The following is a 21,912-nucleotide window of genomic DNA, read 5'->3' on the forward strand; positions in this document are numbered from 1 at the left end:
AAATAAAAAGCAATACTCTGAAAACAGAGGATTTCCAGACATGAATCAACCAAGGGCAGTTAACGACTCTAAACAAAGGATGCCCCAGAGGTAGGAAGAAGACAGCAGATAAGCTTTTCAATGCTAATTAAAGTGATTAACTACACAACAGTCACACTGACCTCTCTCACCCTAGACTTTCCACAGATATATATTAACCTCTTTGCTTAGTTTTCTCCATACCTCACAACCTCTGAGGATGCCTGCCATAGATGTGGGCGAAACGTCAGGAGAGAATGCTTCTGGAACATGGCCACACAGCCCGAAAGACATACAACAACCCTGTGATCCCGGCCATGAAAGCCTTCGACAACACAGTTCTTTGTCAGTTGGAAGCCAGTGTGAATGTTGCAGATAATCACCCTAATTAGCATTGGAAAGGTTCCTCTCTTGCCTGGGGGGCATCCTTTGTTCAGAGTCATTAGGCGTCCCTGGAGCTCCTCTGCCCTCAGGGCTTCCAACTGACCAAGAACTCTTCTCACACCTTGAACTTCATACATACAACAACCCTGTGATCCCAGCCATGAAAGCCTTCGACAACAGTCTGACTCTTGTCTCTCAGTTTAAGAATGCTGTCTGCCCCCACCCACCCAAAAAAAACCCTTGGCCAGATTGACCTGCCAGCGTCCAAGCCCCCCACCCTCCCCATTTCCTCTGGCCAGGCTGCCTTGCCATCCCTATGCCTTACATGGTCAAAACTGCCTTCAAGGCAAAGAGAGGAATTTGGGATTCCTGACGTCAGGCTGACTTGGCAGCCGGAGTATTTTTTTGGGCAAAGGCCAGGGGGAGGTTCAAAAGGGGGTGGGGGGGGGGGAACCAAAGAGTAGTGGCTCAGCAGATGATTTGCTTTTGACTTTTTTGGGGGGTCCAGGCTGGAAAAGGCCTCCTTGGTGGGCACCCATGTGCCTTGCTGGATTCGCCGGGTGAGAAGAGCCTTTCCGGAAAGGCAGGTAAGGTTAAGGTGAGGTGTTGCATTCATAAGGAGGAGGAATGGGGAGCAAGTGAGGGGATGTGGGGATACTTTGGAGGAATGAATGCAAAAGAAAGAAAGGAATGGACAGAAGCAAAAGAGGAGGAGAAGAAAGGAGAGAAAAAACAAGGCAGAGCATGGGAGGATGGATGAATGAATGAATGAATGAATGAATGAATGAATGAAGCAAGGAAAATCAATGAGAGAAACTGACTCCCTAAACTACTCCTCTCTTTGGTTACATCCACACTGTAGAATTAATGTGTTTTGCTCCCACTGTGGTTCAGTACTATGGAGTTATGGAACAAGCCGAAGGAAAGATAAATACAGTAGAGTCTCACTTATCCAACATAAACGGGCCGGCAGAATGTTGGATAAGCAAATATGTTGGATAATAAGGAGGCATTAAGGAAAAGCCTATTAAACATCAAATTAGGTTATGATTTTACAAATGAAGCACCAAAACATCATGTTAGACAACAAATTTGGCAGAAAAAGTAGTTCAATACGCAGTAATGGTATGTAGTAATTACTGTATTTATGAATTTAGCACCAAAATATCACGATATATTGAAAACATTGACTACAAAAATGTGTTGGATAATCCAGAATGTTGGATAAGCGAGTGTTGGATAAGTGAGACTCTACTGTAGATGAATAAGAAATGAAGGAAAGAAATGGAGATCCTGAGCATCAAAACTGGGTGCATCTAAACTGTAGAACTAATATACATTAGAGTCTCACTTATCCAACATAAACGGGCCAGCAGAACGTTGGATAAGTGAAAATGTTGGATAATAAGGAGGGATTAAGGAAAAGCCTACATTAACTTTTATAAATTAAGACCAAAACATCATGTTTTACAACAAATCAACAGGAAAAACAGTTCAATACATGGTAACGTTATGTAGTAATTACTGTATATACGAATTTAGCACCAAAACATCGCAATGTATTGAAAACATTGGCTACAAAAACACTAACTACTAAAAGGCCAAGGCTGTGGCGCAGGCAGGAGAGCAAGCCAGCTGCAATTAACTGCAATGAATCACTCTGATCAGGAGGTCATGAGTTCGAGGCCGCTCGGAGCCTATGTTTGTCTTGTCTTTGTTCTATGTTAAAAAGGCATTGAATGTTTGCCTATATGTGTAATGTGATCCGCCCTGAGTCCCCTTCGGGGTGAGAAAGAAGGGCGGAATATAAATGCTGTAAATAAATGAATGAATAAATAAATAAATAAATGTTGGATAAGTGGAGGTTGGATAAGCGAGACTCTACTGTATTTTGACACTATATTAACTGCCATGGTTCAATGCAAGGGAATCCTGGCCTTCTCAGCCAAAGGGCCATGGGGCTTCACTAAACTATAAATCCCAGGATCCCATAGCATTTGGCCATGGCAGTGAAAGTGGTGTCAAACTGCATCAATTTGACAGTGTAGGTGCGCCGATTGCATGGTGCTTTGCACAAGAAGAACTTCAGATATTTAAATACAGGACGAGCCCCTTACCTGTGTTTTCACCTATCTGCATCTGACCAAATATATCCTCTCCAGGAATTTACCTCCATGTGATCCTATGGTGTGCTTTTGGTTGGAGTTAGCATAGGATTGCATTGGAGGAGACTAAAGCAGTCCAACCCAAATGCTCCAGCAGATTTCCCTGGTTGGCCTACTCATTTCATGTACAAGGTGCGCTCTGTAATTATGGTGTGGTGTTTGGAGAATTGGGGGTCAAGGTGGTCATCAGCAGCTTGGTGCATTGGTTGCTAAACCATTTGTGCCATGGAAAAATGCAACAGAAGTTTTCAATAGACACCAAAAGAAGAGTCCCATCAGAACAACCTGTGCTTGGCTGAAAACTTCTTGCTAATTCTCAGTGGAGAGTGTCTTGATGGAACCCATCATCATGATAAAGAAAATAAGAAAAAAGCAGAAGAAAACAGAAAACTTCTGCCAGTTGTGGAAACTATTGTCCTCTGTGGCCGACAAGAACTGGCTTCAAGAGGGAGCAATGATCCAGGACCAAAGTCTTACCTGTGAAGATCCTTTGCACAATGATGATCACTTCAGGGCCTTGTTTGTTGGAAATAGCAACCTCCCAAGCCTATACTATTTATTTGTTAATGTATATATTTGCTAACCTGTATTCCATACGTATGTTGATTTGCCAGTTTGACTGTACCTCTTTGGTGTGGTAGGGTTATAGACATGTGATTGTACTGAGCATGTTTAGACTCAGGACTCCATTTTGTATTCAGTCAGCTATTCACTTCAGTGGGACCAAAAGGTCCCAGGTTCAAATCCTAGGAGCGGAATGAGCACCCGGTGTTAGCCCCAGCTCCTGCCAACCTAGCAGTTCGAAAACATGCAAATGTGAGTAGGTGAATAGGTACTGCTCCAGTGGGAAGGTAACGGTGCTCCATGCAGTCATGCCCGTGGCCACATGACCTTGGAGGTGTCTATGGACAATGCCGGCTCTTCGGCTTAGAAATGGAGATGAGCACCAACCCCCAGAGTTGGTCATGACTGGACTTAACATCAGGGGAAACCTTTACCTTTACCTTTTTATTCCATACGTATGTTGATTTGCCAGTTTGACTGTACCTCTCTGGTGTGGTAGGGTTATAGACATGTGATTGTACTGAGCATATTCAGACTCAGGACTCCATTTTGTATTCAGTCGACTATCCACCTCAGTGGAGGTGGATGTGTGTTGTAGTTCAGCCTGAGCCTGAAATTGGGCCCATTCAGCCAGCAATAGTCCCTGCACCTGCTTTGCCAGAGGACTCCCAGGTTGGGCCAGACATTCATCCAAACTTTGGACCTAAAATGCAGTCAGAGTCTGTTCCAATGGATTTTGGGGCCACAGACAGAATGGTTGCAAGCAGGCATTTTGAACCACATTCCTCTCCGCAGTCAAGGCCAGTTCACCAGCTGCAAGATGGACATTCTAGTTTAGAGGAGGATAATGTGTTTGACAGGAGGGAGGCGATCACTCACAAAAGAAGGGAGCGTGAATGTTTATGAAGGAGTAAACAACTGCTTTTGAAGCACGCTAATGAGTAGTTTTCTCATGAGAGAAATAGTCTTCCCATGGAAGGGAGACCTTGGGTTTTCCTTAAATGCCTGCCTGGTCCTTTCTCTGCATGGCAGAAGTGTCAACTTTGCAAATCAAGAGAGAAAGATCTTTGCTTTGTGTTCTTGTATGCCTTGCAGCCGTGGATTTTGATTCAAGTTCCTGCCTTGTTTCTGTCTTTGAATCCAGTGGAATACTCCTGTGACTTTGCCATGTGGATTTCCAATACCTTGGATTATATTGGAGTTTGATCCTGCAATCTAGCCTGGTTTCCTGTAGTTTCCAGATTATTTCATGCCTTGGAATTGAATCCTGTTTGGACTATTCTTGATACTTTTTGTGGGACTAAGTTTGAGTTCTGGTTTGGACTCTAACATTTGAGTGACTTTCTTGGACTCTTGCTTATAGACTTTCAAGTACACTGCTCTTGTGGATTTAATCCATTCTATTGACTCTGAACTTTATTTGCTTGTGCTTACTTATAATCTTCAATAAACAGCTTGATTGCTTATATTCTGGGCTCCAGTGTGGTTTCAAGGTCCCTATGCAGCCTAGGAGTGCAACAATGTGTCTGCTTTTGGACTTTACTACCGTGTTTCCCCGAAAATAAGACAGTGTCTTATATTAATTTTTGCTCCCAAAGATGTGCTAGGTCTTATTTTCAGGGGATGTCTTATTTTTCCATGAAGAAGAATTCACATTTATTGTTGAACAAAAAATAAACATTTATTATCACAAACCAGCATAACCAGACAAACTGTGAATCCTATCAATAATTTCTTGTTACTACCATTATTTCTATGTACAACAATCTATGGTACGTATGTTTACCGATCCTACATGCTGTCATGTTCTGTTTGGCGGGCATGCTATCAAACAAAAACTTTGCTAGGTCTTACTTTCGGGGGAGGCCTTTTATTTAGCAATTCAGCAAAACTTCTACTAGGTCTTATTTTTTGGGGATGTCTTATTTTCGGGGAAACAGGGTAGAGAAGTATGACATGGATTTCAGTGAGTACGACTACACTTAAGGTCTATGGACGATTGATTACTTAGTACACAGAGAACTACATCATATCTGTAACTGAACTTCAATAAGAAATGTGCCTGTATGGTGAATTAATACAAGTTGTTTGTGAGTAAACAAGATAGTTTGCAAGATATCATTTTCTGTATTCAAAGGAATTCTTCGTTTGATTTGCAACGCCAAGAACTGGTACACAACAAGGTCTCCCGGGTTGTTCCCCTTGTTTCATTATCACTTCCTCGGGTGTTGTGTTTGTTTTAATTATGTCGTACTTAGTACGCCAGATAAAGTAGTAAAAATAACATACACAATAGATATATGAAATTCCTGGGAGACCTGTTATTTACTCCTTAAATACCGTGTTTCCCCGAAAATAAGACAGCGCCTTATATTAATTTTTGCTCCCAAAGATGCTCTAGGTCTTATTTTCAGGGGATGTCTTATTTTTCCATGAAGAAGAATTCACATTTATTGTTGAACAAAAAATGAACATTTATTATCTACTGTACAGTAGTTGTCATGATAAACCAGCATAACCAGACAAACTGTGAATCCTATCAAGAATTTCTTGTTACTGCCATTATTTCCATGTACAACACTTTATGGTACGTGCATTTACCGATCCTGCATGCTCTGGTGTTCTGTTTGTTGGGCATGCTTCCAAACAAAAACTTTGCTAGGTCTTACTTTCAGGGGAGGCCTTATATTTAGCAATTCAGCAAAACCTCTACTAGGTCTTATTTTCTGGGGACGTCTTATTTTAGGGGAAACAGGGCCCGGGCTGTGGTGCAGGCTGTTGAGCAACCAGCTGCAGCCAGCTGCAACAAATCACTCTGACCAAAGAGGTCATGAGTTCGAGGCCAGCTCGGAGCCCCGTGTTTGTCTTTGTCTTTGTTCTATGTTAAGGCATTGAATGTTTGTCTTATATGAGTAATGTGATCTGCCCTGAGTCCCCTTTGGGGTGAGAAGGGCGGAATATAAATACTGTAAATAAATAAATAGTATACTTTGTTAGATTTTTTTTTTTCATGTCAGGAGCAACTGGAGTTGCTTCTGGCGAGACTTGGCCGTCTGCAAGGACGTTGCCAAGGGGACGTTGCCCAGATGTTTTGATGTTTTACCATCCTTGTGGGAGGCTTCTCTCATGTCCCTGCATGGAGCTGGAGCTGACAGAGGGAGCTCATCCGCGCTCTCCCCGGGTGGGATTCGAACCTGGCAGCCTTCAGGTCAGCAACCCAACCTTCAAGTCACAAGGCTTTTATCCCCTAGGCCACCGGAGACATGGAAATTGTACCTTTGTTGATGATTATCTTGAAAGCTATTTTGTTCTATGCAATATAATTTGAAGAGAAGCACTCTAATATAGAGTTGTAGAAACCTGATTTGTATTACTTTTTTGGGAGTTTTACAAGAGTGTATAATATAGACCAGGGGTCCCCAAACTAAGGCCCGGGGGCCGGATGCGGCCCTCCAAGGTCATTTACCTGGCCCCCCCCCACCACCCTCATTTATAATATAATATTTTTATATCTGTTTAAATAATATAATATATTGTATATACATATTATATTGATAATAATATTATTTTATACAATATAATACTAATACCATATAATATTAATTATATGTTATATATTACATATAATATTACAGTATAGTGATATAGTTCAATATAGTAACATATAATGCTAATATTGTGCTATGCTAATAATATAATATACTGTATGTACATACAGCTGCTCTGAGTTCCCTTCAGGGTGAAAAGGGTGGGATATAAATATAGTAAATAAATGTAGTAAATGAATAAATAAATAATTTTGGACTTAAGCTTGCCCAAAGTCTGAAATGACTTGAAGACACACAACAACAACAACAATCCTAATTAACCTGACTATCTCATTGGCCAGAAGCAGGCCCACACTTCCTATTGAAATCCTGATAGGTTTATGTTGGTTAAAATTATTTTCATTTTTAAATATTGTATTGTTCTTTCATTGTTATTGTTGTTGTTTTGCACTACTAATAAGATACGTGCAGTGTGCATAGGATTTTTTTTCCCAAATGATAATTCGGCCCCTCAGCAGTCAAAAGGATTGTAGACCGGCCCTCTGCTTTAAAAGTTTGAGGACCCCTGATCGAGACACATACATTTTTGTTCTGTATTATTATAGACTAGATGTGCCCGGCCACACGTTGCTGTGGCAAAGTGGTGGTAGTATTGGTTGAAAATTGTTGTGTAATTTTTATTTGACTTTATTTGCATTTTTTATTAATTTTATTGTAAGTTATATTTTTATTTATTATATTTTATTATTTTCTTGTATTATTTTTAGTTATTTTCTGTTATTATAGTATTTTATTGTATTAATTTTTAGTGTTTTTATTATTTTTATTGGGTTGCTAGGAGACCAAGTTGGAGGAGCTTAGCCTTCTAACTGGCAGCAATTGGATAAAAGCAATTTTTCCTCTCTCTCTAATTAGGACTTTATTTTTCTTTTCTTTTTGTTGTATCAACCTAGAGGCGTGGATGATGGGTTGTGTTGTCAAATTTCGAGGTTGGGGGGCCTGTAGTTTTGTTGTTTTGTGGGTCGCCGTGATGCCATCACTCTTTTATAGATATAGATCAGGGGTCCCCAAACTAAGGCCCGGGGGCCAAATGCGGCCCATCAAAGCCATTTATCCGGCCCCCATGGCACAAAGGCAGAAGGGGGTGGGGCTAAATGACCCAAGGGGTCTCTTCCAACCCTCTTTATTATTTATTATTATTATTATTATTATTATTATTATTATTATTATTATTATTATTATTATTATTATCATTGAGGCTGGGAGGCCATTTGTCAGGGGTGCTTTGCTTGTGCTTTTGGTGCCCAAAGGCAGAAAGGGGATTGGAGTCAATGGCCCAAAGGGTCTCTCCCAACCCTATTATTATTATTATTATTATTATTATTATTAATGTATGACACAGCAAACAAGATAGATATGCTGGATTTCGTATCACAAAATCACAAGTCGAACACTTCCCAAGCGTTTAGGACTGTATGATGTATTATTCGGATGATGCGCCCAGATCCCAGTAGGGTGGCCTTTTGCAGTTGGCAGATCATGATCTTGTCAAGGTGTATTGTTTCCAAATGCCGGCTGAGGTCTTTTGGCACGGCACCCAATGTGCCGATCACCACCGGGACCACCTGCACTGATTTCTGCCAGAGTCTTTGAAGTTCAATCTTGAGGTCCTGATAGTGGCTGAGTTTTTCCTGTTGTTTTTCGTCAATGCGACTGTCACCTGGGATGGCGACATCAATGATCCATACCTTTTTCTTTTCCACAACTGTGATGTCTGGTGTGTTGTGTTCCAGAACTTTGTCAGCCTGGATTCGGAAGTCCCACAGTATCTTTGCGTGCTTATTTTCCAATACTTTTGCAGGTTTGTGATCCCACCAGTTCTTTGCTGCTGGGAGGTGATACTTGAGGCATAAGTTCCAATGAATCATCATCATTTTATTATTATTATTATTATTATTATTATTATTATTATTATTATTATTATTATTATTATTATTATTGTTGCTTCCTGGCTAACTATAGTCCGGCCCTCCAACGGTCCGAAAGATCGTGAACTGGCCCCCTATTTAAAAAGTTTGGGGACCCCTGATATAGATTGTGCATTACTCGCCAAATCAGGAGACACCGGCCTCAAAAGTTATCTTGGGAAAAAGTTCCGACTCCTCCCAATGTTCTTTCTGTTTGCGGGCTTGGCCATGGGGTCTCTTCTTCCAACTCTTGTTATTGTAGGATTCTATGAAAGAAGGAAGGAAGGAGGGCATGATGCTGGAAAAGGAGAGAAGGCGGAGTGAAGGGAGGAAGGAGGGAATGTGGGAAGGAGGGAAGGGAGGAGGCTCCTCCCCGGGTTCCGCCTTCTCCCCGGTTTCCGCCGCCCGAGGCCCTGGCCGCCCCCAAAGGCGAAGCAGGTAGGGCCGCCTGAGACCCTGGACAGCCCCCTCCCCATGGACCCCCTTCCCCGTGGGAATTTGGGGGCAGGGGTTTCCAGGAGTTTCCAGGACTCTTTGGGTGTTTCCAGGAATTTCCTGGAAAGGAGGGAAGGAGGAAGCACCGATCGGGGAAGCCTTGGGATCTGTAGTTTGCCCCATGAACGCCTTGCAGGGAAATAAAAGTGCAGTCTTTGGAAAGAGTTGCATTCAGGGAAGTTAGGAAGCTGTCCCAGCAGCAGCAGCAGACACGGGTGTTGCGTCCCGACGTTCAGGCGCCTCTTGCGCGCATCCGGGATGCGTGTCACGTCCTGGGAAGGGAAAGAGAGGGAGGGACATTTCGCCCCCTCGCCGCCTTCATTCCCAACTTGTGTGGCTCTTTGGGTGTTTCTACACTAGAGAATCGAAGCAGTTTGGCTCCACTTGAACTGCTAGGCAAGCCTGGGAGTTGTAGTTCGACAAGTTTTTATTTTATTTTATATATATATATATAGTTTTATATATTCTGTGGTGTATATATATATATATATATATATACACACACACACACACACACACACACACACACACATACACACACCCTGTTTCCCCTAAAATAAGACATCCCCAGAAAATAAGACCTAGTAGAGGTTTTGCTGAATTGCTAAATATAAGGCCTCCCCCGAAAGTAAGACCTAGCGAAGTTTTTGTTTGGAAGCAGGCCCAACGAACAGAACACCAGAGCATGCAGGATCGGTAAATGTACGTACCATAGAGTGTTGTACATGGAAATAATGGTAGTAACAAGAAATTCTTTATAGGAGTCACAGTTTGGTTATGCTGGTTTGTGATGACAACTACTGTACAGTATATAATAAATGTTCATTTTTTTGTTCAACAATAAATGTGAATTCTTCTTCATGGAAAAATAAGACATCCCTGAAAATAAGACCTAGCGCATCTTTGGGAGCAAAAATTAATATAAGACACTGTCTTATTTTCGGGGAAACACGGTATATATATATATATATATATATAGAGAGAGAGAGAGAGAGAGAGAGAGTAAAGGTTTCCCCTGACGTTAAGTCCAGTCATGTCTGACTCTGTGGTTCAAATCCAGGAAGTGGAATGAGCTCCCGCTGTTAGCCTCAGCTTCTGCCAACCTAGCAGTTCGAAAACATGCAAATGTGAGTAGATCAATAGGTACTGCTCCAGCGGGAAGGTAATGGCACGCCATGCAGTCATGCCAGCCACATGACTTTGGAGGTGTCTGGGGGTTGGTGCTCATCTCCATTTCTAAGCCGAAGAGCCGGTGTTGTCCGTAGACACCTCCAAGGTCATGTGGCCATAGGCATGACTGCATGGAGCGCCGTTACCTTCCAGCTGGAGCGGTACCTATTGATCTACTCACACTCTGGGGGTTGGTGCTCATCTCCATTTCTAAGCCGAAGAGCCGGCGTTGTCCGTAGACACCTCCAAGGTCATGTGGCCACAGGCATGACTGCATGGAGCGCCGTTACCTTCCAGCTGGAGCGGTACCTATTGATCTACTCACACTCTGGGGGTTGGTGCTCATCTCCATTTCTAAGCCGAAGAGCCGGCGTTGTCCGTAGACACCTCCAAGGTCATGTGGCCACAGGCATGACTGCACAGACCGCCGTTACCTTCCAGCTGGAGCGGTACCTATTGATCTACTCACACTCTGGGGGTTGGTGCTCATCTCCATTTCTAAGCCGAAGAGCCGGCGTTGTCCGTAGACACCTCCAAGGTCATGTGGCCACAGGCATGACTGCACAGACCGCCGTTACCTTCCAGCTGGAGCGGTACCTATTGATCTACTCACACTCTGGGGGTTGGTGCTCATCTCCATTTCTAAGCTGAAGAGCCGGTGTTGTCCATAGACACCTCCAAGGTCATGTGGCCATAGGCATGACTGCATGGAGCGCCGTTACCTTCCTGCCGGAGCGGTACCTATTGATCTACTCACATTGGCATGTTTTCGAACTGCTAGGTTGGCAGGAGCTGGAGCTAACAGCGGGTGCTCACACCACTCCCAGGGTTTGAACCTGGGACCTTTCGGTCTCCAGATCGAAATAATAATAATAATAATATATATTATTGAATAATATGTATATTATATATATATATATATATATATATATATATATATATATATATATATTATAATTAATATATATATTATTCAATAATATAATATATATATTATTGAAGTTTTACCTTATAAGATAAATTAACATCGAAAGAGTGAGAACATTTGATTGTATAGAAAGTAGGAAGACTGAGATTAAAAAACGATCAAAAAGGGAGAGAGAGAGAGAGAAAACCCCAAAAACCAAAAACAAAGCTAAAGTGTCCATATTTATATAAAAAATAAAATAAAATAAATCTGAACCAATGGTGATATAAAAATACGAAAGTATTTGGCAAAGAAACTCACCAAAAAGCAAAAGCAAAAAGCATTAGCACTGGCATTAAACACTTTTTGAGCCTTCCCTGCCTCCAAAGGGCTGAGGCCTCACCAAACTACAAGTCCCATGATTCCATAGCATTGAGACTTCTATTGCAGTTCAAGTGAGGTCAAACTGCATTGATTCTCGAGTATAGAAAAGTTTGGAAAAGTTCCTTTTTAGAGGTATCACAAGTCCTATAATCACCATAGTTAGGGGATTATGGGCATTGCATTCCTACCAGAAGGAAAGAAAGAAAGAGTAACAATGGAAACATGTGATTCTATTTTAGTATTTATGTTTTGTTGGGTTATAATCGTATAGCTGTATAGTTTATAATGTTGCAAGACACAATCCCCAAACTTGAGGGGATGATGGGCATTGCATCCCAAAATCAAGCAAGGTAAAAAAGTAACGATTGAAACAATTCATTCTGTTTTGATGTTTATGTTTTGCAAATAAATATCGTTTTTAATGTTGGAAGATGCTTGCAACTTTTAATAATGTTGCAAGTTTCCTTCCAAGGGGAAGGAGGGAAGGAAAAGAATCGAAACATTTCATTCTTTTTTTAGTATTTGTGCTTTGTAGGGTTGTAACTGTATCATTTTAAAGTTTGTAATTTATTTATTTATTGTGTCAGAAGCTAATTGAGGGTACAGTTATAATGTATTTTTGAAAACACAAAGTCCAAAACGTGGCATTATACTAGACTAGCTTTGCCCGACCACGCGTTGCTGTGGCTTATGGGAATCCTTTGTTGGCCAGGTGGAGTAGCAGCGAATAACCTTGCAGTCTCAAAGCCTGGCCGTTTTCTGGAGTAGCTGGAGCTTTTTGTTGTATGAACGTAGAGGCAGATAATCTGTATTGTATTTTATAGGCAGTGTGGAAGAGGCCTAAGTGAGGCCTAACTCTGCCTGTCCCTTGGGCTGAGTGGGTTGCTAGGAGACCAAGTGGGTGGAGCTTAGCCTTTTAACTAGCAGCAATTGGAATAAAAACAATTATTCCTCTCCCTCTAATTAGGACTATTTTCTTTTCTTTTTGTTGTATGAACGTAGAGGCATGGATGAGGGGTTGTGCTGCCAAGTTTAGTGTTTCTGGGATGTGTAATTTTGTTGTTTTGTCCTAGGCCAAAATTTCATTACCCTTTTATATATATAGATTTCCTTTGACCAGAAACTGGCCACTTGGAGTGCCTCTGGTGTTGCTATAAGAAGATCCCCCATTGTGCATGTGGCAGGGCTCAGGCTTCATTGTAGTCAGTGGTTTGTGGTTTGTTCTTTTCCACACTCGCATGTCGTGGACTTCACTTTGTGGCCCCATTTCTTAAGGTTGGCTCTGCATCTCGTGGTGCCAAGGCACAGTCTGCTCAGTGCCTTCCATGTCATCCAGTCTTCTGTGTGCCCAGGAGGAAATTTCTCGTCCGGTTTCAGCCATGGATTGAGGTTGCGGGTTTTAGCCTGCCACTTTTGGACTCTTGCTTGCTGAGGTGTTCCTGCAAGGATCTCTGTATTTCTTGATTTAAGGCAGGGGTCCTCAAACTTTTTAAGTGGAGGGCCGATTCATGATCCCTCAGATTGTTGAGGGGCTGAATTATCATTTGAAAAAAAACCCGAATTTCTATGCTCACTGCACATGTCTTATTTGTAGTGCAAAAAAACCCCCCAGCAACAATTACTTATTTATTTATTTACTACAGTACATTTATACTCTACCCTCTCTCACCCCAAAGGTGACTCAGAGCCACTTACAAGCTGTATGTACGTACAATATATTATATTATTAGCATAGCACAATATTAACATTATATATTACTATATTGTACTATACCATTATACCGTAATATTATTAGTAATATTACATTTAATATATAATATATAATTAATATTATTATATTACACAATATTATTATATTGTATTATTATTATTAGCCACCGTGAGTCCCCTATTGGGTGAGAAGGGCGGGGTAGAAATACTGTAATAAATAAATAAATATTATATTGTATTACATTATAATATTATTATCAATATTATATGTATACACAATGTATTATTACCATATTATTCATTTACAGTATCGGTAAATGAAAGAACAATACAATATTTAAAAATAAAAATAATTTTAACCAACATACTGTAAACTTATCAGGATTTCAGTGGGAAGTGTGGGCCTGCTTCTGGCCAATGAGATAATCAAGTAGGATTGTTGTTGTTGTGCCTTCAAGTCATTTCAGACTTTGGGCAAGCCTAAGTCTAAAACTGTGGGCGGGGGCCAGGTCAATGGCCTTGGAGGGCCGCATCCGGCCCCCGGGCCTTAGTTTGGGGACCCCTGATTTAAGGCATTGGGATGCTGGCTGATATCCGAGCAGAGGATGGGCCTGAGATGTCACTGCCTTAGTCCTTTCATTATTGGCTGCTACTTCTCGATGCATATCAGGTGATGCAATGCCAGCTAGACAGTATAATTTCTCAAATGGTGTAGGACGTAGACATCCTATGATAATGTGGCATGTCTCATGAAGAGCCACATCCACCACGTTTTAACGTGGTGAGATGTGTTCCACACTGAGCATGCCTATCCAGCAGCAGAGTAGCCAAGTGCAAGGGCAGATGTCTTCACTGTGTCTGGTTGTGATGCCCAGATTGTGCCAATCAGCTTTCGTATGATATTATTTCTAGCACCCACTTTTTGCTTGATAGACAAGCAGTGCTTGCAGTTTGTAATGGTAAGGATCAAAATTGTATCGCTTTGAACTTTTGAGAAAAAGCAGAGTACAAATAAATAGAATTTATCATAGAAAGCACCCACCAAAATGGAGATTCAAACTCTGGTTAAAGATTTCCAAAGATGTTTTTCCATCAGTGCAATTATAGAACTAAATGATAATGATAATAAGAACTGCTGTGACTGCTGTCATCAAGTTTCTACCTTTTCAGATGAATTCTATTTTAATATTTATATTTTGTAGGTTCAGTAGAGTCTCACTTATCCAACCTTCGCTTATCCAGTGTTCTGTATTATCCAACGCAATCTGCCTTTTAGCAGTCAATGTTTTTGTAGTAAATGTTGCAATGTTTTTGGTGATAAATTTGTAAATACAGTAATTACTACACAACGTTACCATGTATTGAACTGCGTTTTCTGTCAATTTGTTGTAAAACATGGTGTTTTGGTGCTTATTTTGTAAAATCATAGTGTAATTTCATGTTTAATAGGCTTTTCCTTAATCTCTCCTTATTATCCAACATTTTGCTTATCCAACATTCTGTTTATGTTGGATGAGTGAGATTCTACTGTATTTAGTTGTATGTTTTTTAACATTGCAAGCCACTTTGACAGAAAATAATAATCCAATAGGTTCTGAGTATTGACATTGGGTCGCATCCTTTTCAATTTAATTCTGTTTAATTGAATTCTATTTGTATTTTGTAAGGTTTTAATTGTATAGTTTTCAGTGTTGCAAGCCATTATGAGAGAAAAGCAGATTACAAGTATTACAACAACAACAACAACAGTGGGGTAAAAATGATGTAAATAAATAAACAGCAACAACAATTATAATAATTGCACTGACTATCACGGCATTAGGCTGCTTATTTTCCATTTAATTCTATTTCAAAATTTAATTCTATTTAAAGATTTGTATTTTGCAAGGTTTAAATTGTATAGTTTTTAACATTGCAAGCCACCTTGAGAGAAAATTTTAGTAGTAGTAGTAGTAGTAGTAGTAAGAATAATAATAATAGGAACTGCTCTGACTTCTGAAAATGGGCCGCTTCCTTTTCAATGGGCAGCATCTACGTGGTAGAATTAAAGTGGTTTGACTCCATTCTAACTGCCATGGCCGAATTCTGTGGAATCCTGGGAATTATAGTTTGACACAATCTTTCGCCTTCTCTGCCAAAGAGGTCTGGTGCCTCAGCAAACTACAACTCCCTTTACTACTACTAGAAGCTCTTAGAGTCTACACTGTAGAATTATTGCAGTTTGACACCACCTCAACTGCCACGGCTGAATGCTATGGAATCATGGGAGCTGTAGTTTTACAATATCTCTGGCCTTCTCTGCCTAAGAGGGTTGGTGCCTCAGCAAACTACAACTCTCAGGATTCTATAGAAGTCAGTTTAGTTAAAGTGATGTTAAACTGCATCAAGAATAGTGTAGATGCAGCTATATTTTGCACAAAAAGTACCCCAGTTGAGGAATCATATGCTTTTTCTATATGCAACAACGGTTCTTATGAAGCAGTAATGGCTAAGAGAGAGAAAAGTTATTATCACCTATGGCATACATACATGTGGATTTCGATCCCGAACAACCTGTTTGGTAGGTTTTTGATGTTATAAAACTTTAGTGCCTGATTTTCTTTCATCGTTTAGCAGACATGGCTTTTGCAAGAGATGCACCATGTGCCATATTGCTTCCAGGTTTTCATTTTTTCCAAGTTGGACACAAAACATGCAGGTTGGAAAAGTGACACGGAAATAATAATAATAATAATAATAATAATAATAATAATAATAATAATAATAAGTTTATTTATATCCCGCCTCCATCTCCCCCGAAGGGGACTCGGGGCGGCTTACAGCAAAATCGGATACAAAACAATACAAAATAAAATAAGAAACATCAGAGAACAAAACCAATAATAATATATACACAGCAACCGAAAAGAAGAAAAAAAACAACAACCCCACAACACGGTATTAAAATAGGATTCATTAAATGCTTATTTAGGACTGAAATTAGGGCCTGTCAGTGAAAAGCGTAGAAACACTGAAGGTACACATATTGGCAGCACCCTATGATAACTTATAACCCTTATCCCTAATTGTAACCCTAACCCTAATCTAACTCTGACTCCTAATCGTTTTCTAATCCTATCTAACATGACGTTTTAATGTAGCGGTTCCCAACCTGTGGTCCACAGACCACCAGTGGTCTCCAAGAACTAAAATATAGTCCACAGCCTCACCGTTACTACATGGTTGCAGTGAGAGCGACTGGTCTTGCGAAACCCTCTTCTAGTGCTGAGACAACGGGGATGTCAACGGGGAGACAACTACCCATGAAAAGCACAACAACAAGCCTCCTGACTGCTGCTTCTCCTCCTCCTCCTCCCTCTGCCTGAGCATAGCTGTTCCATGTGGTGCCTGGAAGCAGGGACCCTCGTTTTTAGGCCTGTTTTTGGGGTTATTTTGGGTGCTGATTCAGAAAATTGCATTGGATAGATTGCATTAGTACTAAATTACGAGGGTTGAATGAAAAGTAATGCCTCCACTTTTGTTACTTAGAATCATAGAATAGTAGAGTTGGAAGAGACCTCATGGGCCACTTGGGTTTGGATGGGAGTATTTTAATAAATCAAACACAGAAATAATCCTTAGAATGTGCTCTTTAGCTACCACTATTACGGAGCCTCCGGTGGCCTAGGGGATAAAAGCCTTGTGACTTGAAGGTTGGGTTGCTGACCTGAAAGCTGCCAGGTTCGAATCCCACCCGGGGAGAGCGCGGATGAGCTCCCTCGATCAACTCCAGCTCCATGTGGGGCATGAGAGAAGCCTCCCACAAGGATGGTAAAACATCAAAAACATCTGGGCGTCCCCTGGGCAACGTCCTTGCAGACGGCCAATTCTCTCACTCCAGAAGCAACTCCGGTTGCTCCTGACACGGAAAAAACAAAAACAAAACAAAACACTTTTCCACATCATCACCAGACAATTGGATACATTTCTGCCAACGATTAACAAGTTTTCTGAAGCCGTCACAGAAGAAATTGACACTCTGTTTCCACAACCGTCATCACACAGGACCCTTCGTGCACAGATCTTCCGATAGCCAAGCAAATCAATAGTGTGACCCACACGTTCTTGTGAAATGCCGATGATGCTTGAAATTTCTCTCTGAGGGATACTACAATCGTCCTGAATCAATCTGTCCACCTTTTGCTTGTGAAACTCAGTGGTTGCTCTCACAGGACGTTCAACTTTTTGTTTGTTACGCAAGTCAGATGTTCCCACCTCAACATCTTGAAACTTACTCACATAGGACTCACATTAACACAATCCCCATAAACAGCTTGCATTCTCTGATGAATCTCCTTTGGGGTGACATCTTCTGTCAAGAATTCAATGATTGCATGTTGCTTAAGTCGCATTGACCGACCGTCTGCGCAGAGTTCCCTACTTCGCACTTTAACAACACAACTGTTCAATGCTAAGGCTTCCCCGTCTGCGCAGGGTTCCATACTTCGCACTTTAACCACACAACCGTTCAATGCTCAGGCTTCCCACCAAATGGAACTGTAGAGGAGAGTCTACTGAACAAGCCAGGACCTGCTGCAGACCAGGACTGCCATCTGTTGAGGAGTTAGGAAAGTGGAGGCATTACTTTTCATTCAACCCTCATAGATGCATCCCAAGATCTCACCAAAGTATTTTTTTTTTTTTAGCAGTGAGCATTGTGATTCAAGTGGTGCCAAACTGCAATAATTCTCCAGTGGAGATGCATGCCAGAGCTCCAGAGTTTGCAATCTGGACATCTACATCCCTGTGCAAAAGTTGCTTTTGAAAGGCATGGTACAAGTGATATGCGATGTGCAAATTTATGACGAAGACGTGATTAAAAGAGTTGCAAGTCAGTGATGCATCAGTGCGAAAAAAGCAGGGGCGAGCGGGTTTGAAATGTTGATGTGCAGATTGTCCCTCTGGGGATGAAGCCCTGACTCATTGGTGCAGTTGAGGCCAGGGTTGCAAAACGTATAGGGCGTGTGCCTCTTTGTGGGAAACGCAGAGTATATCTATTTATGTGTGTCGAATGCGAAATGCACCAAAGTACCCTAAAGCAGTAGTTCCCATACTGAGTTCAGCAAAACCCTCGTGTTCCGCAAAAGCACCATAGGAGTTCTCCAAAACATCTTTACAAATCTTTTTAAAAAAACTTTTTAAGAAGTCCATACTAGAGTAGGAAGATCCTATTGAAATTCAGGCTGCCTCTGCTTTCAAAACAAAATGTTGGCCTCTTTATTTCCAAATCTACATCCAACTTACAAATGACTCCTTGTGAACAACGGGGTTGAGACCACGGGGAGCGAGAGGAATCTAACCTTTGGAAGGGAAATCCACTCCTCAAAGATTTATTACCGGGGGAAAGGGGTCTCCAATGAAGCTTTATCCCCAATCCTTGTTTCCACAGCAAGCCAAATTTCCCAAAATCCAAATATCACAGGGACAGAAAGTGAGAAGAAAACATTTGGGAACAGCTGCCCTAAAGGCACCAGATCTGGTCTAACCTTGGAAGATAAGCAAGATCAGGCCTGGTTAGCATTTGAATGGGAGACAACCAATGCATACCAAATACTGTAGACAATACCGTGTTTCCCCGAAAATAAGACAGTGTCTTATATTAATTTTTGCTCCCAAAGATGCTCTAGGTCTTATTTTCAGGGGATGTCTTATTTTTCCATGAAGAAGAATTCACATTTATTGTTTAACAAAAAAATGAACATTTATTATATACTGTACAGTAGTTGTCATCACAAACCAGCATAACCAGACAAACTGTGAATCCTATCAAGAATTTCTTATTACAGTAGAGTCTCACTTATCCAACGTTCTGGATTATCCAACGCATTTCTGTAGTCAATGTTTTCAAAACATCGTGATATTTTGGTGCTAAATTAGTAAATACAGTAATTACTACATAGCATTACTGCGTATTGAACTACTTTTTCTGTCAAATTTGTTGTCTAACATGATGTTTTGGTGCTTAATTTGTAAAATCATAACCTTATTTGAAGTTTAATAGGCTTTTCCTTAATTCCTCCTTATTATCCAACATATTCACTTATCCAACGTTCAGCCGGCCCGTTTATGTTGGATAAGTGAGACTCTACTGTACTACCATTATTTCCATGTATATGCATGCTTTGGTGTTCTGTTTGGCGGGCATGCTTCCAAACAAAAACTTTGCTAGGTCTTACTTTCGGGGGAGGCCTTATATTTAGCAATTCAGCAAAACTTCTACTAGGTCTTATTTTCTGGGGATGTCTTATTTTAGGGGAAACAGGATAGTATGTATTTAGAGTAGGGAAACATTGTTGTATTGTAGCCTTGCTCAGCCCCAATGCCAGAGAGTGGATGGGTTTGATTTGTGCCCCGTAATTGCTTTGAGTTCTTTCATTCTGAGTTTGGAATTGGCTTTGCAAGATCAGAGAAGGTGAAAAAGTGTCCTTTGTTGCTAATACTATGAATTGTTGTCTTACTGCCTCTGGAGTTTTCTTTACTCTGCTATAGATAATAATTTACAGAACCACATGGGTGACTAACACTCATTCATGGCAAGGCAATTGGCAATACTTTTGTCTTTAAGGCATCTAAGCCAAAGGTTAAAACAAGATGCCTTTATGGAGTAAAACTCCCCAAATCCATGGAGGAATCTGGCTTGTTTGCCATGCAAATGATTCTTTTTCATTCTCTGGTTTGGCATGTATTCTTGCCTTTAAGCAGTCATCCAGAACATGGATAGAACAAGCAAGCTGCCTCTTGGTGCCAGAGGTATGTTTAGGGAAAGTTGGTCCTGTTTCCCCAAAGGAAGCAGGGCATGTTTGGGCCCCTAATAGAAAGTAGGGAAGAGTCTGTGGTGTTTTTCCTTTCTCCGAATCCTTTGCACGCACTCAAGGAGAGTGGGCCATTCCCAGATTTCCTTTTCCTGGGTGGATGAGGGGCTTCCCCTGCTTTGCTCTTCATTATTTGGGATCTTTCACCTCTGCTGCACCTGAGAGAGTGGATGGGTTTGATTTGTGCACTATAAGTTCTTCAAGTTCTTCCATTCCAAGTTTGGATCAGAGAAGGTGAAAACGTGTCCGTTGGCATGTAAAAATGCATGAAGCTTTATTTATTATACTAACTGTGCCCGGCCACGTGTTGCTGTGGTGAAGTATGGTGGTATGGGAATTAAAGTATTGAGGAATTGGTGGTAGTTAAGGAAAAGGGTAAAGTTTTCCCCCTGACATTAAGTCCAGTCGTGTCCGACTCTGGGGGTTGGTGCTCATCTCCATTTCTAAGCCGAAGAACCGGCATTGTCCATAGACACCTCCAAGGTCATGTGGCCGCTAGTATGACTGAATAGAGCGCTGTTACCCTCCCGCCGGAGCAGTACCTATTAATCTACTCACATTTGCATGTTTTCTATATTCTGTGTTGGTAGAAGCTTGGGCTAACAGCGGGTGCTCATTCCGCTCCTGGGATTTGAACCTGGCACCTTTTGGTCCGCAAGTTCAGCAGCTCAGCGGTTTAATGCACTGTGCCACCAGGGACTCCATTTTGGGCAAATGCAACTATAATTTCAACTTTAAAGAAACAACCATCCTCTGCTAAGCTAGCCAAATCTGTTTTTGTAGTGGCATGCCTTTGTTCTTGGCAGTTCAAAGACATGGTTCTTCAGTCTAACAGCTGAGCTACCTGTGTGCCATGACGCGAATGCTTGTGAATATCCCAGTGGGGTCTCACTGTGCTTCCCCAATGCGAACCTGCAACCTTTCGGTTCGCAAGGTCAGTAGCTCAGCGCTTTAACATGCTGTGCCATTAGGGGATATTGTTTCCCAGAGCTTGTTAATATACAATATTTCTGCTTGTTTTTTTTTGTCTGTTGGACAGTATTTCTGCTTGTTTTTTTTTTTGTCTGTTGGAGGAAAGTATGAATGCTGAAATTAGCCAGAATGATTAGCATGTAATGGCCTTGCAGCTTTAAAGCCTGGCTTATTCCTGCCTGGGTGAATCCTTTGTTGGGATGTGTTAGCTGGCCCTGTTTGTTTCTTGTATGCAGTTCACCTGTTTTCAGAGTGTCCGATTGTTCCTTACCAATTAGTTTTTGGATGCCTGAGATGGGGAAAGTTTCCCCCCTTTTTTTCCTCAGCCACATCATCCTTCCCAGTGTGAGGCAAGCTGTCTGCCAGGGCGGTTGGGCTGCTCGCGAGCTGCTGAAATACCCGTATGTCTTCCAAGGGTGGGGGTATTGGCCAGCACCGCGCATGCGCACATAGCTGTTTTTGGATTTTGGGATTTTGAGGGACATGGACTTCGAATTGTGTTTTGGTTTTGTCGTCTAAACACAGCGGGGAGGACCATGTGTTTTGTTGCCAAGTTTCGTGGTTCTGGGTTTTGTAGTTTCGCTGTTTTTATTAAGGTAGAAATGGACAGAACACATTTATATATATAGATATACTGGTGTATAAAGCCATTGTATGAGTTGAAGGCAGGTTTGGGAGCCACAAGTATGGATTTTGATATGACTCATGGATAATTCAAGGATCATTCGGCAGAGAAAGGGGTTGCAATGCTTCCTGGGTGGCTGAGATAGGCTTTC

At 41.4% G+C, this 21,912-nt stretch overlaps 1 protein-coding gene across 2 annotated transcripts in view; it reads left to right on the plus strand.

Annotated features, from left to right (window-relative positions):
* Positions 1-866: 866 nt before the first annotated feature.
* The window catches only part of lpp (LIM domain containing preferred translocation partner in lipoma), a 420,779-nt gene continuing 399,733 nt past the window's right edge, over positions 867-21,912 (plus strand). The window contains exon 1 of one of the 2 annotated variants that reach the window (XM_062976935.1): positions 867-989. The gene's annotated coding sequence lies outside the window, so the exon portion shown is untranslated. Of the gene's footprint in view, positions 990-8,985; positions 9,085-21,912 lie in introns of those variants that run through there. The other variant, XM_062976933.1, reaches the window with a different exon arrangement.

Source organism: Anolis carolinensis, chromosome 3 (assembly GCF_035594765.1).
Source record: "Anolis carolinensis isolate JA03-04 chromosome 3, rAnoCar3.1.pri, whole genome shotgun sequence".
NCBI lineage: Eukaryota > Metazoa > Chordata > Lepidosauria > Squamata > Dactyloidae > Anolis > Anolis carolinensis.